At 37.0% G+C, this 19,586-nt stretch overlaps 1 protein-coding gene across 2 annotated transcripts in view; it reads left to right on the top strand.

The window, feature by feature from the left end:
* The first annotated feature begins 4,399 nt into the window (after nucleotides 1-4,399).
* LOC131996869 (interference hedgehog-like) overlaps nucleotides 4,400-19,586 on the top strand; it is a 63,368-nt gene continuing 48,181 nt past the window's right edge. For both annotated transcript variants that reach the window (XM_059367041.1, XM_059367040.1), the window contains exon 1: nucleotides 4,400-4,482. The gene's annotated coding sequence lies outside the window, so the exon portion shown is untranslated. The remainder of the gene's footprint in view (nucleotides 4,483-19,586) is intronic.

Below are 19,586 nucleotides of genomic sequence, written 5' to 3'. Positions count from 1 at the left end.
CCTCGTGCAAAATCGGACAAAAAATGCGGCTTCCATGGGCTTTAGAAGTCAAATCGGGAGATCGGTTTATATGGGAGCTATATCTGAATCTGATATGGCCCATTTGCACCCTTAACGACCTACATCGATATTAAGTATCTGTGCAAAATTTCAAGCGGTTAGGTTTACGCGTTCGACCTCTATCTTGACTTCGACAGACGGACGGACGGACATGGGTAGATTGATTCAGAACGACGAGACGATTAGGAATATGTATTTTATGGATTCTTAGACGAATATTTCGAGGTGTTACAAACGGAATGACTAGATTAGTATACCCCCATCCTATGGTGGTGGGTATTAAAATCCACTTGCCACAACCATCCCCCATTTTAATTATCACAGGCATATGTTTAACAACAACAATACCATAAAACTTGAAAATAATTCCCATAAAATAGCATCTTAAAAAACCTTAACGTATAGCATAATTAAATTTTAATGCTAAACATATTAATTTGTATTAGACACACCTATTGTCGTCATTAGGCCACTGAAACGAAGCCGACAAATAAGCATCTATCTAAGCCTTTCTTATGGGCCAATAAAATTGTTGTTCATATCTTTTTTTTTTTTTTTTTTCTTTGGAAAAAATTAACATAATATGAATTATGTTTAAATTATGGCAAAACATGCTAATAACTATATTAACATTTACGAAAATATCAATCATTTTTCTAAGCCTAAAAAAAACAATGCATAGAAGCTTGTTCTCTGAATTTTTGATTCCAAGCGCAACAAGAGTTTTAATTAAACTCTTCTAACACAAATAAGCCAAAATTCGCTAATAAAGTCTTTTGACTATAGCCAACGAATTATTTTTCCCAAGGGGAAAATTCTACAGTTAATTTGTGTTACCCAACACCACTGTTTAGGGGGTAACTTCGAATGAACGGCCCTTATTGTTTGTGGCTAATTTTTGTTGGTTGTCATTAGTTGGTTTTTTTTTAGATTTTTTTCCACCAAACTATTTTATTTTTTAAGTTTATGTTGCCTAAATGTTGTTTCAGCTTTAATTTGCATAAATCAATTAAGGCTTTTTTGTGTTTTTCTTCCATGTTTTCTGTGGTCATTTGTTATCCGACACCTGTCCCGAAGATTTCGTCAGGTCCATTGATTTGGCAGCCAATTATGTGTTGTGCTATTTTGTTGTTTATCATATCTCAATATAACAGTTTATGAATGAAAGTTTTAAAAATGGTTATTTTGACATAGCTTGATGTGACACAAATTAATCTTATGAATTTTAACTATTAGTTTGGAGGAAAAAAATGTTGGCATTAAAGAATTAAAGTGCAAAAATAAACATAATAACACAAAATTTGTATGGAAAATTTTGACAAAATTTAATGTGAAAAAAATGGACTAAAAGGAAACTTTTAAACAAAATTTTTAAAGAAATAAAACTTTAACATAAAATTGTAAAAAAAATTTGCATTAAAGTGAAATTTTGAAAAAAAAATTATAGAAGCAAACACTTTTTGTACGAAAATATTTGGAGGACATTTTTTTAAAAAAATAAAAAATTTAACAAAATGTTACAAAAATTTTAAATTAAAAAAAAAACAAAATTTTACTATAAAAATAACAAGTAAAAGCTAAGTTTGCCCGGGCCGAATTTTGGATTCTGCAAAAATTTTATACAAAATAAGTTGAGTTGAAGGGAATAATTTTATGGTTTTTGGACCGTACTTGGCACAGTTTTTGAAATTATAACAGAACGAATGTCCAACATTTTAAGGAAGTCGGACGAAAATTGAGGCTTTCAGGCTTTCATATGGCAGCTTTATTGGGTTTTAGACTGATTTGGTCCGTATTTGGCACAGTTGTTGAAATTTACAATAGAACACCGCATGGAAAATTTCAGCCAAATCGGACAAAAATTGCGACTTGTAAAGACTCAAGAAGTCAATCGGAATATCGGTTTATATGGGAGCTATATCAGGTTATAGAACGATTTAGACCGTACTTGGCACAGTTGTTGGAAGTAGTAACAAAACCCTATATGCTAAATTTCAGCCAAATCGGATAAAAATTGCGGCATTCTGGAGCTCATAAAATCAAATCGGGAGATCAGTTTATATGGGAGCTACATCAAGTTATAAACCGATTTGAACCGTACTAGGCACAGCTGTTGAAAGTCATAAATGAACACTACGTGCAAAATTTCAGCCAAATCGGACGTAAATTGCGGCTTCCACGGGCTCAAGAAGTCAAATCGGGAGATCGGTTTATATGGGAGCTATATCAGGTTATTTACCGATTTAGACCGTAATTGGCACAGCTATTGGAAGTCATAACAGAACATCACGTGCTAAATTTCAGCCAAATCGAACAAAAATTGTGGCTTCAAGGGCCTGAAGAAGTCAAATCGGGAGATCGGTTTATATGGGAGCTATATCTAAATCTGAACCGATATGGTCCATTTGCAATCCCCAACGACCAACATCAATACTAAGTATATGTGCAAAATTTCAAGTGGCTAGCTTTACGCGTTCGACCGCTATCTTGATTTCGACAGACGGGCTGGCGGACGGTCATGACTAGATCGACTCACAACGTCGAGACGATCAAGAATATATATACTTTATGGGGTCTAAGACGAATATTTCGAGGTGTTACAAACAGAATGACTAGATTAGTATATCCCCATCCTATGGTGATGGGTATAAAAATAAAAAAGTTAAGAAAAAACAGATTGGGTAGGCTTCGGAAATTACACATATTGCCGCTTCAGTGAGCTGAAATCCCATTGAAATGTGCTAGTTGCAGGGAGACAAGCAGCAGCCGCTCGCTTTAAACCAGTCGGTCCCATTGCAGGCAGTGGTACCTTCAGATAAGCGTTGTGGGATTCGTTGCTCGGACTCCACTAACTACTAACAGAATCAGAGAGCTGAATATGGAAATATACAGAATACGGAATATCTGGCTAGAACACCCGAAGCAATGTAACTTTGACACCACTTTAGGCAAGCTTTTGGTCTACTGTTCAATCGCTCTCGAACCCCGGAAGAAAGGATGACAGGATCTCAGTCACTTTTGGCGATATAACTTTGACTGACAATCAATTTATTGAGCATCCCAAGAGTGACAAGGCTAGGAGAAAAGCCATTCGTCGTATGCACGGTCTCCAAGCCGTTGGGCAGTCATCACAACTTGCAATGAGCGAAGTGACGAATGTCATTCGTTGTGCCAAGTCATCCAAGTCGTTGGACCCCGAGGGAGGGAATCTCGTCACTGATCTTGAAGAATCTGGATCTACCTGCAGTCGGTCACCTTTTAAATGTCTTAAACCTTTCTTTGAGCACTCTTCTAGTATCCGATGTTTGGGCAGAGTGATCCCGCTAGTGAAGCCTAGAAAGAACCCGAGCAAGGGGAAGTCGGGCAGACCGATCTCCCTTCTCTTACCAGTAGCCATAACGCTTGAGGGACTACTCCTCTCGAGCCTCGTTGAAGAATTTCCATTCGCCTAGCATTAGCATGAATTTCGAAGACTGCACAACAACTGCTTTGCATGCCATTACCGCACACATTTGCCATGGTCTCAATCAGCCCAGGGCATGTTAGGAGTGGTCCTCGCACTAAACCTATCGACAGCGTTCGATAGGTCAGCCTTCTAAACAATTTGAAGACATCGCCAACACGATCCTCCAGCCAGGCCTGAAACGAAAGGTCACAAATAATCTGTGTTGACGCCAGTAAAAAACGCAAATTTGCCCATGAACATTAAGGAACAGAAGCAAACTTCTCACATATTAATGAGTGCAGTCCTATTCAGATTTAAGCTCAGTAATAAGGAGCCTCCTTTTTATTGCCAAGTCCGAACGGCGTACCGCATTTCGACACCTCTTTTGAGGAGAACTTTTTACATGGCATACTACCTCACAAATGTCGCCAGTTTTAGGAGGGGATAACCAACGCTGAAAATTTTATGACGTTGACGCCAGTAGTTTTTGGTATTTAGAGATAAGAAGTCAAAACCCTTTAAATTGAGAAAGAGAGTTTCCAAGGCGGGGTGATATCTCCGGCATTGTTTAATCTCTACCTATCCTCTAATCCACCCCATTCAGACGGCAATGAGATCGTATCATATGCCGGCGATTAAACGATCTTAGAATTGAAAAAAAAATTTAATCAAAATGAAATTTTGAATACATTTTCTTAAAAAAGAGATATTTTTTTGAAATAAAAAAAAAGATTCGACTAGAATTAAAATTTTAAGAAATTTTCTCAAAGACATAAACCATTGACAACGTTTTCTTTGGAAATAAAATTTAAGCAAAAATGTATTTAATTGCTAACCTTATTTTTACATACATTTCCCATCACTTGTTTATACTAAATTTCGATTTTTTTTTCAGATGTACATCCTGTTAATGAACTTTACCAGTTGTAAATGTTAATTAAAGCATCTTGAAAATAATTTCTACTAAAGTTTTAAAGGTAAGTTTACAAACTCCTTGATAACGATAATTTTTCATAAAATTTTTTATTTTATATTGGGTTGCCCAAAAAGTAATTGCGGATTTTTCATATAGTCGGCGTTGACAAATTTTTTCACAGCTTGTGACTCTGTAATTGCATTCTTTCTTCTGTCAGTTATCAGCTGTTACTTTTAGCTTGCTTTAAAAAAAAGCATAAAAAAGTATATTTGATTAAAGTTCATTCTAAGTTTTATTAAAAATGCTTTCTTTTAAAAAATCCGCAATTACTTTTTGGGCAACCCAATATATTTTTTTAAGTTAAGTAAACCGATTTTAAAAGATAGTCATTTTTAATGTAGTTTAGGTCGAAAAGGAGAACACGGTCTATAAAGTCTCTCATTATTTCTGTCCATATAGCTGTAAAAACTCCTACTTTTGGGGGAATTTGGTTATTAGTTGAGTTTATTTTTCTTTTAACTCCTACAGATGGCGCTGTTGCATTTTTCAAAGTCATTCTGTTGTTATATTTGAGGTTTTGATTCAATTTTATCCATATTTTTGTATGGATAAACTAGACTTATTGCTATGATAGTGCGCCTTTACTCACCAGTAGATGTCGTAGCAGATGTATTGTAGAAATATTAAAGCATTGTATCCCAAATGCCAAAAACTTTTCAAATATGTCATGTTCCTTTAAATGTAAAATATGACGAAGCATTTTTTCAAACACCCCCTTTAAAAAAAAAACTCTAAAAACAGCAATTCTTGCTTTTTTCACTAAGATTTCCCTTTGGAAACTTTTTGCTGATATCTGCTCCTTTTTTTAATCTAAATGCTCGTTTTTCAAGATGAGCTCTGGTTGATTATCCTTACCATGAATACAGATTTATTTGGTGTATTCCGTTGGAAAACAATTTTCAACCTTCAATGATTTATCGACAGTGTTCTTTTTTTTAATTTTTGCAAAATACCAACACACCATTAAAATTAATTACAGACCAGGCCTATAATATCTTCTCATTGATTTTTTTGTATGTGCCAAATAACAAAAATTCCCATAAATCCTTTGGCAATCGCAGAATCAGAGAAAATAACCACCTTTGCGGCATAATCATTAAGGAAAATTATTGATTACAATTTTGCAAATATATCGATAACAATTAAAATACAAAAAACCTCCTTTAATATACAATGTCTGCTGTTTTGGTCGCTCATGTTTCGTATGTGTGTCGCCTGTCCAGAATAAGACTATCAGGATTTAAATCACACACACTCGACAGATCAACGACGACTATGGAGCAAAGATGTTACAATGGAAATACCAAAGGGACACCCATTGCCATTACCCTTTTAGTTATTGGGTCTTTCTCCATCTCTTGAACAACAACAATAATGGCATGGTGATATTTTAACATTTTTTGTGTAGGCCGAGTTGAAAATACACATTTTCTTATATACGAGTATATCCCCTTCCACGCTGTGTGCCTGGTGATTGGCGTCCAATACAAAGAGTGGCTGCAGCAGCAGCATCATCAATCGCAACAGACCTCTGGATTAGGGTATGTGGGTAAAAATAACGTACGTGGCCATTCTAAAGATGGTAATGAAGTCAAGTTGAGACCGTGTAGTTATGGCTATGCTTATAAGGAGAGATTGTAGTGTTTTTTTTTTCTTTATATGCATAAACGCATAACGCCTCCTTTTTGCGCTAAACTTTAATAACAATACTGTAAAGCTGCCACAGACTGAATGCTTGGCTAGCTGCCTGGCTATCCTAGCATTGGGTAGAGGCAGTCAAATTTTAGATTTTCCCTGCGATTTTGTTGTGAATCTATACTATTGGCAAGGCAAGGCCTTTTATAGGAAAATTATAGGCGCAGTGTATGTTATTGTTCACGTAATATATACTACATAGGTAGTGTTGCGCCATCATGTACTTACTCGTATATTGTAAATTCTAAAGAATTTTAAATTATATGCGTTTTATCTTTTTGCCATAAATCGTGGAGTTTCATTGATTTTCACTGCCTAACTTGGTCGCCTTTGTGGGCTCTTGAAAATACGTAGACATACAAAATTGTAGCAGTTCAATAGATTGTTATAGATTTGTGGCAGTAGTGTTATACCCACCACCATAGGAAGGGGGTATACTAATCTAGTCATTCTGTTTGTAACACCTCGAAATATTGATCTCGGACCCCATAAAGTGTATATATTCTTGATCGTTTCGACATTCTGAGTCGAAATTGCCGTGTCCGTCATAATCACGATAGCGGTTCAACGCGTAAAGCTAGCTGCTTGAAATTTTGCCCAGATACTTAATATTGATGTAGGTCGTTGGGTATTGTAAATAAGCCATATCGGTTCAGATTTGTATAGCTCCTATATAACCCGATCTCCCGATTTGACTTCTTGAGGCCCTGGATGCTGAAATTTTCAAACTATTGCGCTAAAATTTTGCATGTGGTGTTCTGTTATGTCTTCCGACAACAGTACCAAGAACGGTGCAAATCGGTCAAGAACCTGATGTAGCATCCATATAATCTGATCTCCCGATTTGATTCCTTGAGCCCCTGAAAGTCCTAATTTTCATCCGATTTGGCTGAAGTTTACACATAGCCTTCTGTTATGAATTCCAACAATTATGACAAGTAATGTCTAAATCTGTGTATAACCTGATATAGCTCCCATATAAACCGAACTTCCGATTTGACTTCTTGAGCCCTTACAAGCCGTAATTATAAGACGATTTGGCTGAAATGTGAGGCATAGTTTTCTGTTATGACTCTCAACAACTGTGTTAAGTACGGTCCAAATCGGTCAAGAATATTATATAGCTCCCATATAAACCGATCTCCCTATTTGACTTCTTGAGTCCTTATAAGTCGCGATTTTTATCCGATTTGGGTGAAATTTTGCATATAGTGTTCTATTATGACTCTCAACAACTGTACCAAGTACGGTCCAAATCGGTGTATAACCAGATATAGCTACCAAATTTTAGCAGAATCCATGGTGGTGGGTTCCCAAGATTCGGTCCAGCCGAAAAAAATTAGTTACAAATCTTTAACAAAGAACTATCAAAAGGATGAAAGACAAACAGCTTTACAAGGCTGTGTATCCTACTATCTTTAAATGTGGTTGTAGAGACACTGATGCTGCAAAACCTGGTCCTATGATTTACTGTGGCTGAGAGTAATTGGAAAATGTCATGACATTCTCTCCTGAATCATTCGAGATTTTTGAACAAAACATTTGAAACAGCTGTTTCGCTCGAATGTCTAATGTCTCAATTTATCCCCCGACTCATAATGGATAACACATTCAGAGGTGCTGTTTACATTTTTCAGGAGGAAAACTCTGAAATGGCAATAAAACTACCTGTCCCGAAGGGAAAGGGAAATAAAACTACCTGGCGAGAAACAAGAAAAAGGGGTAACAAAACTACCTGTTCTTAAGGCAAAGAAAGGGTAATGAAGTTACCTGTCCTCAAGAGAAAGGGTAATAAAACTACCTGTGTCTCAAGAAAAAGGATAATACAATTTCCTTGATGAAAAAACTCTTCCACAGGAGATAGGGTGATAAAACAACCCTTCCTTAAGGGAATGGGTAATAAAATCAGCCTTTTTTATGGAAAAGGAGTAATATAAGTACCCTTCCTCATGAGAAAGGGTAATAAAATTACCATTCCTTAAGATAACGGGTATGAAAACTACCTTTCTGAACGAGACCCACAATCAACGGAAAGGGTAATAAAGGTAATAAAACTACCCTTGTCGAAGACACAGGGTGATAAAGCTATCCTTCCTTATCAGAAAGAGTAATAAAGCAAACCATTCTCATGAGAAAGGGTAAAAACGACCCTTCCTCATGAGAAGGGGTATTAAAACTACCCACCCTCATGAGAAAGGTTAATAAAACTACTCTTCCTCATGGGAAAGGGTAATAAAAATAGCATTCCTCATGAGAAAGGGTAATAAAACTACCCTTCCTCACGAGAAAGGGTAATAAAACTACACTTCCTCAAGAGAAGGGGTAATAAAACTACACTTCCTCAAGAGAAAGGGTAATAAAACCAGCCTTCCTCAAAGGAAAGTGCAATAAAACTACCCTTTTCCGAGGAAAAGGGAAACAAAACTACCCTTCCTCATGAGAAAAGGCAATAAAACTACTCTTTCTCAAGGGAAATGGTAATAAAACCAACCTCCTGAAAGGGGTTTATTACCCTGAAAAGGGTGATTAAAACTAGTTCCCCAAGGTAAGGGGCAACACGGGACAAGGGAATAAAAATACCCTCCCTCATGGGAAAAGGGCACTAAAAGTACCCGTCCTCAAGCGAAGGGGTGTAAAAGTTTCCTTTCTCAAGGGAAAAGGCTACTAAATGTTCCCTTCCTTAAGGGAAAGGGTAATAAAAGTAATGTTCTCAAGGTTAAGGGTGCTAAAAGTACCCTGCCTCAAGGAAAGAGATAATAAAAGTATCCTTACTTAAGGAAAGTGGTAATAAATAAATAAATAAGGAAGGGTTTAATAATGAAACTACCCTTTCTCAATGGAAAGGCTAATAAAAGTTACCTTTCTCAAGGTAAAAAATGAGAAAGCGTAATATAACTGCCCTTCCCCGTGAGGAAGGGTTTTTAAAATAGTCTTCCTCAAGGTAAAGGGTAATGAAACTTACCTTCCCCATGGTAAAGACGAAAAGTTACCTTCCTCAAGGTAAAAAATGAGAAAGCGTAATATAACTACCTTTCCTCGTGAGGAACGGTTTTTAAAATAGGCTTCCTCAAGGTAAAGGGTAATGAAACTTACCTTTCCCAAGTTAAAGGGTATTAAAGCTATCTTTCCCCAATGTAAAGGGCAATAAAACCAACCTTCCCCAAGGGAAGGGGTAGTAAAACTTTAGATCCTTCTTTTCTAAGCTCTCTAAGCATTTAAGATCCTTATAAATGTCTCTATTGAAATATGAAAATCCTATTGATTTAAAAAAAATTTGATTTTTTTACATTTTTAACACGGGTCTTCTATCTTTTTGTCAAAATGTCACGTCTTATCATTTGGTGGTGGCGTCATCGTCTCCTTGTTCCATAGATATTGAACATTTACTATTGTTGTCGTTTTTCTTTTATTTTTTGCACCATTGGCTGTTGACTTGAGTTGCAAATGGCACGCGGCAAACAATGTTCAAGATCATTGCCATTTTTGGTGATTATTGTTGCGCGAGGCTGAAGCAAAAATAATACAACAAAGCTAAACCAAAACCACCAGCGGCATTACGGAGAAGTGGTAAAGATGGGGAAGAGGTGAAGAGGTGTAGTACAAAGAGCAAAGTGGCCAGAGTGTGTGTTGTAGCTTATGTTGGAAAACTTGTTCCAACAGAGCTGATGAGGTGGCAGCCAGTAGTTGTAATGTTGTCGGTCTATTCTACTACTACCAAACTACCAGTTGTTGCTGTGTTTTGTTGGCTGTCTGTCTGTTGTGGTTGTTGATATTTTTGTGGTAAACAACAAGTGTTGCTGGTGGTTTATTAAAATAATCCCAAGTCAAAGCCAGGCCCTAACCGCAACAACAATAGTTTCAATGTTTGTTTGTTTGGGAAAAATCATAGCTTCCAGGCGTGTTTAGCAGAGCGATACTTAGATAAGCTGCCCCCCAAAAATACAACAACAACGTCAACTACCAATTTAACACTATTTCGAATAGCTAGAAGCCCCTTAACAACCTCTGGGCTTTTTTTTGGAGGCAGAGAAGGAAGGAAAACAATATTTCGGTCAAAAATTTGTTCAAATTGGCCACAAATACTAATGGCTGTAGGCGCAAATTTAAGTTTTGATTCTCTTTGTTAGTGAGGGTGAGAAGGGGCCGTGGGTAAATTGTAGAAAATGTTGAATAAGTGGCTGATCATAAACATGTTTCTAACATTTTGTGGGTGCTCGATTTTGTTGTTGTTTTTTTTTGCGATTTCATGTGAATGAGGGAACTTTGGCATTGCTTTTGTGTGGTTTCCTTTGCAAAATGTATGATTCATTCGCTTCTGTGGCTGCAATGTGGGGGTTTCGTTGCATTAGCTTTTGGGATATTCATATATGCTGGCTGCTGCATTGCCGGCAATGCTATTTTATTGGCAATGTGTCAAACGTCTTCAATGTCATCAAATAAAGAGAGCTTCAGCAGTGAAAAAAATATAGCTGGGATACAAAAAAGGCTATTTGAGGAAATTTTGGAATTTAAAATTTTTTATTTAAATTATAAATACAAAAAAATATATAGTTTTTTGATCAATTTTTGAAACGAAGTAGATACATTAGAAATTTTTTCCAATTTTTTTCACTCAAATAAATTTTAGTTGTCTTGTTTTGCTTTTTATCTTAATCGCTTAATATTATTACAGTATTTCTTTACGAATACATTATTTTAAGAAAATTATTCTGGGAAACTTAATTTTTATACCATTTTAAAAAAATGTTACTTAGGCTATTTTGCTGTCACCAACCACCAACTCTCAATTGATATCCTTCTATAATGCAAATCGTGCAATAATATACATAGCAGGAAGGATCTTCATATGTAAAGCCTACAAGGCTTATAGATGCTGGGTACTTTGAAGAAGAGCGATAGATATCAACTAGGAAAGATTTTTGAGATATGGCGAGGCCAATGGCACACGCGTGGAAACCAAGCTGTCCTTCAGATCCTGAATCCATACTTGGTAGAATAAGGATCTATAATCCCAATCTTTCAACTACCGACTGGATAGTTAGGATAAGACTGATGGCAAGCGGAAACCTGCAGTATTCGTACTAAACTCCGACTGTCTCACATAGATCAACAAGTCTGAAGGCATTGGGTCCTACGGATTCAACAAGTTTAAGCATTGGGGGAGTCAGGAGACACCTCAGTAGTAGTTGTTGTTGAATGATTGTCTAAGGAACTCTCAGCCACATCTCTTAGGTCTGGCGGATTGCAGGAGACTGAAAATCTAGCTGCCACGAACAAAAGAGGAGAGGAAGACGTTGAGACGGGACCCGAAAATCTCTGTGTAGGTGGTTCATTCGGTTGGATTGGGATCAAGGTGTGCGCCAGCGGGGAAAGACGGAACTCAAAAGGAGCTTCGAGGTGCAAAAGGTGCAGCTGAAGAAGCATCTAAAGAGGAATCGTCCATACCGTAAGTGTCCATTTTCCTGAGGAAGAGTGAATGCAATGCTTTCTCAACTGCCCCTGGATACGCAAGGAAACTCATTATGACAAGATCAGACGAATCTTGTGAGAATGAAATCTTGTGAGACGAGTGATGGAATCCTGACTATGGTCCGGATTCCTGGCAGTGGTGCGGAATCCTGACTATGGTCCGGTTTCTACAGATAAATTTCCACCGTTGTAAGGCCTCGTCGGCGGCACTAAAGTTCCTCCTGATGGCAGGGGGTCTTGACATGGTTCTTATCCAGGAACCATGGGTATGTGGGAAATGGTGGGCACATTTTGCTTTTTTCTCGTAACTCACTGTTGGCTATGAATTCGAGATAAAAATACTCCCAAATACTACAATAAATGGTGGTTGTTTTTCAAAATTATCTACTCAACAGCAACTTGTTGGTTTTACTCTATCATCAGTGTCTCGCTCTTCAGTAGTCTTGAGTAAAAAGTATATATATTCTTGAAACTCGTAAAACTATAAGACAAACCAGCTAAGTCTGTCCATCTGGCTGCCTGTCTGTCTGTCCATCCGTCTGTTGAAATTACGTTATGCCTTAAAATTAAGGTATTGAGCTGAAACTTTGCCTAGATTATTTTTTTGTCCATAAGTTGAAAGATGGGCTTTATCGGACCAAAGCTTGATATAGCCCCATATAGACCGATCTCCCGATTTAGGGCCTTAGGCTCATACAAGCTGTATTTCGATATTGCTGCTATAGGTTCAGAATCGTGTATTCATCGGATTTTTATGAAATGATTTTTGTATATACCCAAGGTAGTGGATATTCGGCCCGGCCAAGCTTAATGCCTTTTTACTTGTTTTGTTTTCGTTTGTTCAAAGATATTTCTGAGAATCTTCATTTTTATTTCAATTTGAATTCATTTAATTTTTTTTTTCAACATAAAGAGTCCCACTCCCACAATCCCCAACCAAAGAAATAAACAACCACTCATGAGTGCCAATGCGAAAATCAAATTCCTCCTTTACTTTGATATCTTATTTAGGGAAGAAAAAAAAAACGAGGTCGTTTTGTAAGACCACCTCTTTGTCGCTGTACCAGAGTTTAGAGTTTCATTAAAAACCCTTTTTGTCTCGAGCACTACTACAAAGCTTGGGCTGTTCTCGCATTTGCAAAAGGCTATGGTTTATTGTAAAGATTTCGTGCGATAACCTACTCTGGACAGAGGAAAAAAGAAAAACACAACAGAAGTAAACAAAACAAAAACAAACCTTTTCAGATTCATTTGTTGGCCACCCATCAAAAGGGTAGGGCTATCTAAGGCACGTAGTAAGGTAAATTTAAAAAACTAGTAAGACTGCTTAATTTCTTACAAAATTTCTCATGAACATTCCATTAAGGAACAGTCGATACTTCTCTCATATCAATGAGTGCAGTTCGATTAAAATTTAGCTCAATGACAAGAGGCTTCCATTTTAATGCCGATTCCAAACGGAGTGTCGCATAGCGACACCACTTGGTGCAGAAGTTTTAGCATGGCAGGATACCTCACAAATGTAGCCAGCATAAGTGAGGAAATAACCACGGCAGATTTTTATACCCTCCACTATAGGATGGGGTACACTAATTTCGTCATTCTGTTTTATCATTCTCATTTTATGTCGATCTAGCCATGTCCGTCCGTCTGTCTGTCTGTCGAAAGCGCGCTAACTTTTCAAGGAGTAAAGGTAGCCACTTGAAATTTTGCACAAATACCTCTTATAGGTGTAGGCCAGTTGGGATTGTTAATGGGCAATATCGGTCCATGTTTTGATATAGTTGCCATATAAACCGATCTTGGGTATTGAGCCACTACAGGGCGCAATTTTTATCCGATTTGGAATTTTGCATAAGCTGTTTTGTTATGATTGCCAACAACTGTGCTAAGTATGGTTAAAATCGGTTCATAACCTTACATAGCTGTCATGTAAACCGATCTGGGGTCTTGACTTTTTGAGCAATTCCTATCCGATATGACTGAAATTTTGCACGACGTGTTTCGTCATGACTTCCAACAACTGTGCCAAATGTGGTTCAAATTGGTACATAACCAGATATAGCTGCCATATAAACCAATCTTGAATCTTGACTTCTTGAGCCACAACACTGATTTTGGTAATAAAATTCAATGATTTGCAAGCGTTGCTCGTTAGTAAGTCTATTCATGATGAAATGTCAAAGCATACTGAGCATCTTTCTCTTTGACACCATGTCTGAAATCCCACGTGATCTGTCAAATACTAATGCATGAAAATCCTAACCTCAAAAAAATCACCCTTTACTTAGGGACATCAATAATCAGATAATTATTGCATCCTTTAGTTGCTCATGAAGTCAAATAAGGGGATCGATTTATATGGGAGCTATATCCATCCACCACTCAGCCATAATCCTAAACGTTCTTGATCATAATGAAATTTAAATCCGAATTTTAAGTGAATAACTCTATTGTTCGGAAGATATCAATGATATCAATAGACAGAAGGACAGACATTGTCAGATCTGCTTAAAATGTCATGGAGACCAAGATGGCCTTACACCAATATTTCTAGATATACATATGTTAGAGGAGGCCACCGTAGCGCAGAGGTTAGCATGTCCGCCTATGACGCTGAATGCCTGGGTTCGAATCCTGGCGAAACCATCAGAAAATTTTTTCAGCGGTGGTTTTCCCCTCCTAAAGCTGGCAACAGAAGTTTGCCCCTGTTCCTTACTGGAATGTTCAATGGGCAAAATTTGCATTTGCATGTTAGAGGGTTTTAAAACTAAAATCAGCCTTCCTCCAAAAAATACTGGGCCCCATATTGCCTATCTCTGTATTTTAAATGAACCCAATAAAGTAAATAAGGTCTACGTTTCACAACCTTTATGACCACCACCACCACTCAGCCATAATCCACTTGGGCCACCACCAACCATCACCACAACAACTCTAGTCATTCCCTGAGTTGTCCTGGTCATCTACTGCTTGCCTTTTAGGCATTCTGCCACTTCTCGCCACACACCGGGAAAAATAAGTTGCTTAACACAAAGAAATGCATGCACATGCGCTTGTAGTTTTAGGATTGTTTTTTTTTTTTTCTTCATTTCGTTGCAGCGATTTGTTTTTGTTGCATTTGCTCTTTTGAATTTTGCAAATGCTGTTGTTCTTGTTACTGTTGTTGTTATTGGTTTTTTCCAGCGCAAACATGCGATACTCGCAAAAAATGTCTGTAAACAAACAAGTTCAATTACCAGGGAGTCTCTTTTGTTTGTTCGTTTGTAATTTTTCGGTCGCATTTGGTATATGAACCTAACATTCAAAACATTCCGTGGACTGGTTGTACATGGATATGTCCGTGCCTGTGTGTGGACTACAACAACCTACAATTTAAGCGAGCAATTGATGGGACGAATGGAGCTGTGAGCATGCGCAAACACTGTATGTTGGCTGTCTGATTGCCTGCCTGCCTGGCTAGCACACACAGAACTTATTGTGTGGTAGCATGATTTAGTCACCAGGCTTTAAGGTTAAAGTGGTAAAGAACGTGATATGTGAGAATCTATTCATCTACATTGTAAAGGGATATCCCTTTTGATTTTTTTTTTGTTTTGAGAGGGGGAGCAAAGGCTTTGGAATTTTTTTTTGGTTGTATAAACAAAAGGTAGTGATGTATTTTCCAATGATAAAGGAATAAAAGTTCCTTAATTGAAATCTGAGTAGCCATTGTAAACCACCCCCTTTTTTAGAAATTAAAACAAAACTTAGTGCGATTTCCTTGAAGTTTTCTTCATCCCTTTTATCGAATTTGCCTTAGACGATATGAAATTCCTTTCTTATTGTCCCTATGACGTTTTAATGATAAGGCATAGCATAGGCATTTCACCTGCATTTCTTATAAAACTTAACCAGTAAGGAAAGGCAAAAGTCGTGCGGTACCGTCTTTATAATGCCCTACATTAACCCTATATGTACAAAGTGGGAGCTTAATCTAGTTTTGAACCTATTTTGATGAATCTCGGCGAATTTTTTTAGATGGGTTATTAAACAATCCGTATCAAATTTCGAGTAAATATTTTCAACTGTAATAACTATGTTTGACAAATGACAACATTATTGCAAATTACCCAAAATCTGACGAACATATATTGGGTTGCCCAAAAAGTAATTGCAGATTTTTCATATAGTCGGCGTTGACAAATTTTTTCACAGTTTGTGACTCTGTAATTTCTTCTGTCAGTTATCAGCTGTTACTTTTAGCTTGCTTTAGAAAAAAAGTGTAAAAAAGTATATTTGATTAAAGTTCATTCTAAGTTTTATTAAAAATGAATTTACTTTCTTTTAAAAAATCCGCAATTACTTTTTGGGCAACCCAATATATGGAAGCTACGTCTAAATCTGAGCCGGTTTCGACCAAACTTCTTAGATATTGTGGTAGTCATTGAGGAAAGAGTTGTACAAAATATTTGGCCAGATTGGTCGATAACTGCGCTTGCAGTGGCTCTGGAAGTGAAAATCGGGCGAAATACAAACATGGCAGATATATCTAAATCTGAACCGACTTCCATTAAATTCACCAGTAAGTCATTAGGATCAAAAATCGGGTTACCGATTTCGAGCAAACTTCTTACATATTTTGGTAGTCGTCGAAGAAAGCCTTGTGCAGAATTTTGGGGAGATTGGTCTATAAATGCGCTTGCAGTGGCCTTAGGAGTGAAAATTGGGCAGTATATATATATGAAAACTATATCTAAATCTTAACCGATTTCTATGAAATTTACCAGTTATGACAATATGAGAAAATCCTTCCTACTAAGTTTCGAGAGAATCGGTTAGCAAATGAAAACTTTTTGCAATATTAGACTATTTCTAAATCTGAACCGATTTTGAGCAACCTTCTTACATATTTTGGTAGTATTTTGGTATTGACTAATCTAGCCAAAATTTTCCACAACGCTTTCTTCAATGACTACCAAAATATGTAAAAAGGTTGCTAAAAATCGGTTCAGATTTAGATATAGTCCCCATATATATTTTCGCCCGATTTTAAGAAATATAGCATATATATATATATTGGGTTGCCCAAAAAGTAATTGCGGATTTTTTATATAGTCGGCGTTGACAAATTTTTTCACAGCTTGTGACTCTGTAATTGCATTCTTTCTTCTGTCAGTTATCAGCTGTTACTTTTAGCTTGCTTTAGAAAAAAAGTGTAAAATAAGTATATTTGATTAAAGTTCATTCTAAGTTTTATTAAAAATGCATTTACTTTCTTTTAAAAAATCCGCAATTACTTTTTGGGCAACCCAATAAAAGCTATATCTAAATTTCTATGAAATTAACCGGTAATGACGAGAGTCAAGAAAAAATCCTACCTGCCACATTTCGACATTTCGTCATTATTACTTCAAATCGGACGAACATATATATGGGAGCTATATCCAAATCTGAACAGATTTTTTCCAATTTCAATAGATAGATGAAAACTGCGACCTGTACTTTGAACACAAATTAACATGAACAGCCAGACAGACAAATAGACGGACAGACGGACATAGCTAATTAGAATCAAAACATGATTCTGAGTCGATCGGTATACTTATCGATGGGTCTATCTCTCTTCCTTCTGTTACAAACAAGTGCACTAAGTTATAATACCCTGTACTGCAGTGGTGGTGTAAGGTATAAAAAGTAAGCAAAAATACCCTACACGATGGATAGCAAGTGACAAGTTTTTTGAATGGCTTTTTCAATATATAAGAGCTATGACGACCGTAATTGTCACGGCTGTTAGAAGTTTTTTAAAAAATTCAAATTTCAGGCAAATTGAATAATAATTTCGCCCTCTAGGGGCTCAGGAAATCAAATCAGGAAATATGAAAGCTTTGTTATAGGAAGTAAAAGCAAAACACCTCATGTAAACTTTCAGTCATATCAGATAAAAAAATTCGCCCTCTACAGGCTCAGGAAGTCAAGATGCTATATCGGTTTATATGGCAGCTATATCAAGCCATAAACCGATTTGAACCATTCTTGGCACAGGTAATGGAAGTCAAAGCAAAAGACCACATGTCAAATTTCATTCATATTGGATAAGAATTGGGCCCGCTAGATTCTCAAAGAGTCAAGAGACGAGATCATTCCAAAAATAAAAAAAAAAACTGAATTTTTCTGAGAACGAAAATTCAAATTGAAAAAAATTTGAAAAAGAAAACGAATTGAGACCTCCTAATAATTCTTTTTGAATTTTGAATTTGAATTTTGTGTTTAAAAACTACAAATAAATTCTGCCCTTTTTTACAAAAATCCCCAAAAATTTCCCCGTTTTTAGCAAATTTACTGTGGAGTATACAAAAATTGTTTGGTGCAAACCAGTTTTTGCATGAGTTTAGGGGCCACATGAAGTAAAAAAACATTAGCCTGAATGGGGGATCTGGGCTTTGCATTTTGAGTTCTAGGGATTTTCCAATTTTTTTTATACAAAATGGGCCTAGCAGCCTACACTGAGAACCCTGGGACTGAGATCTGTGTTAGACTGCCTGACCATAATACGGTCCTGCAGGCGGAGATCCGGGCGATCACGGAATGCGTGAAGTGGTTAACCCGAAGCCTTTCGGCTCGACGCAGTCCGACTTAAGGGCGTGGGCGACGAATGCGCATGCAACATTGTGGAACAGCGAAACGATCGGTAGGACGCGAAAATCCTATGGGGGATCCAGATCGTGAGAAGACGAGGCTATTACTGAAAGAAAGTAAGGAGGAAGTCAGTATATCTGTTGGTATCATAACGGGACACATAGGACTACGAGCCCACTTATGTAAAATCGGTGCGGCAGGTGATAGCATGTGACGTTGGATCATTTCCTTTATCATTGCCCGGCTTTCGGGTCTAACAGATACCCGCACTTAGGTGGAGAAACAATACCAGACATGAACCAACTTAGGGAGTGGTTTTGAAAACAAATAAGGATTTTGTAAGTGCCAAGTACGGTCCAAATTGGTCTATAATCTGATACAGCTCCCATATAAACCGATCTCCCGATTTGATATATTAAGCCCCTGGAAGTTGCAATTTTTGTCCGATTTAGCTAAAATTTTCACATAGTGTTGTGATATTGATTGACCTACTATTGATGTAGGTTGTTGGGGATTGCAAATGGGCCATATCGGTTCAGATCTCCCATATAAACTGATCGCCGGTTTGATTTCTTGCGTCCCTGGAAGCATCAATTTTTCTCCGATTTGCAGATGTTATGACTTCCAACAACTGTACGAAGTACGGTCCAAATCGGTCTATAACCTGATATAGCTCCCATATACACCGATCACCCGATTTGACATCTTTAGCTTCCAGGAGTCGCAATTTTTTTCCGATTCAGGTACAATTTTGCACATAGTGTTCTGCTATGACTTCCAACATCTTTGACAAGTACGGTTCAAATCCGTCTGTAAACTGGTATATTTCCCATATAAACCGGTTTTTCGATTATCCTTGTTCAGTTCCTAGAAGCTTTAATTTTTGCTGGTTTGACAGAAGTTCGGTGTGTAGAATAAAATTATGCCCTTCAACAAAATTTAGATGTATAAGCTGATACAGCTCGCACATAAACCGATCTCTCGTTTAGAGGCTTCAAGTTGTACTTATTTGGCTAAAATTTGGTACGTAAAATACACATATGTCTTTAACTATATTGAATTGTGGGCATTTTTTGCAGAATCAATGGTGGTGGGTTTCCAAGATTCGGCTCGGTCAAAGATTACTTGTTAATTTTTAACAAAACTTTTTAAGGAAATATTTATTTCTTTTTTTTTCAATGCAGAACATTGTCCGTAAAATTCTCCCAACCATTTTACATAACAAAAAAGTATTGCTTTTTGCGTGATTTTCGTGAACATTCCTTTCTCTACTTGTTTTCGAATTTGTTGTATTGCATTCCTGTTGCTCTCACTTAGAAC

This window comes from Stomoxys calcitrans, chromosome 4 (genome assembly GCF_963082655.1).
Source record: "Stomoxys calcitrans chromosome 4, idStoCalc2.1, whole genome shotgun sequence".
NCBI classification, from domain to species: domain Eukaryota; kingdom Metazoa; phylum Arthropoda; class Insecta; order Diptera; family Muscidae; genus Stomoxys; species Stomoxys calcitrans.
Note: the sequence above shows the minus strand (reverse complement) of the source record. Positions and strands in the feature narration are given on the sequence as shown.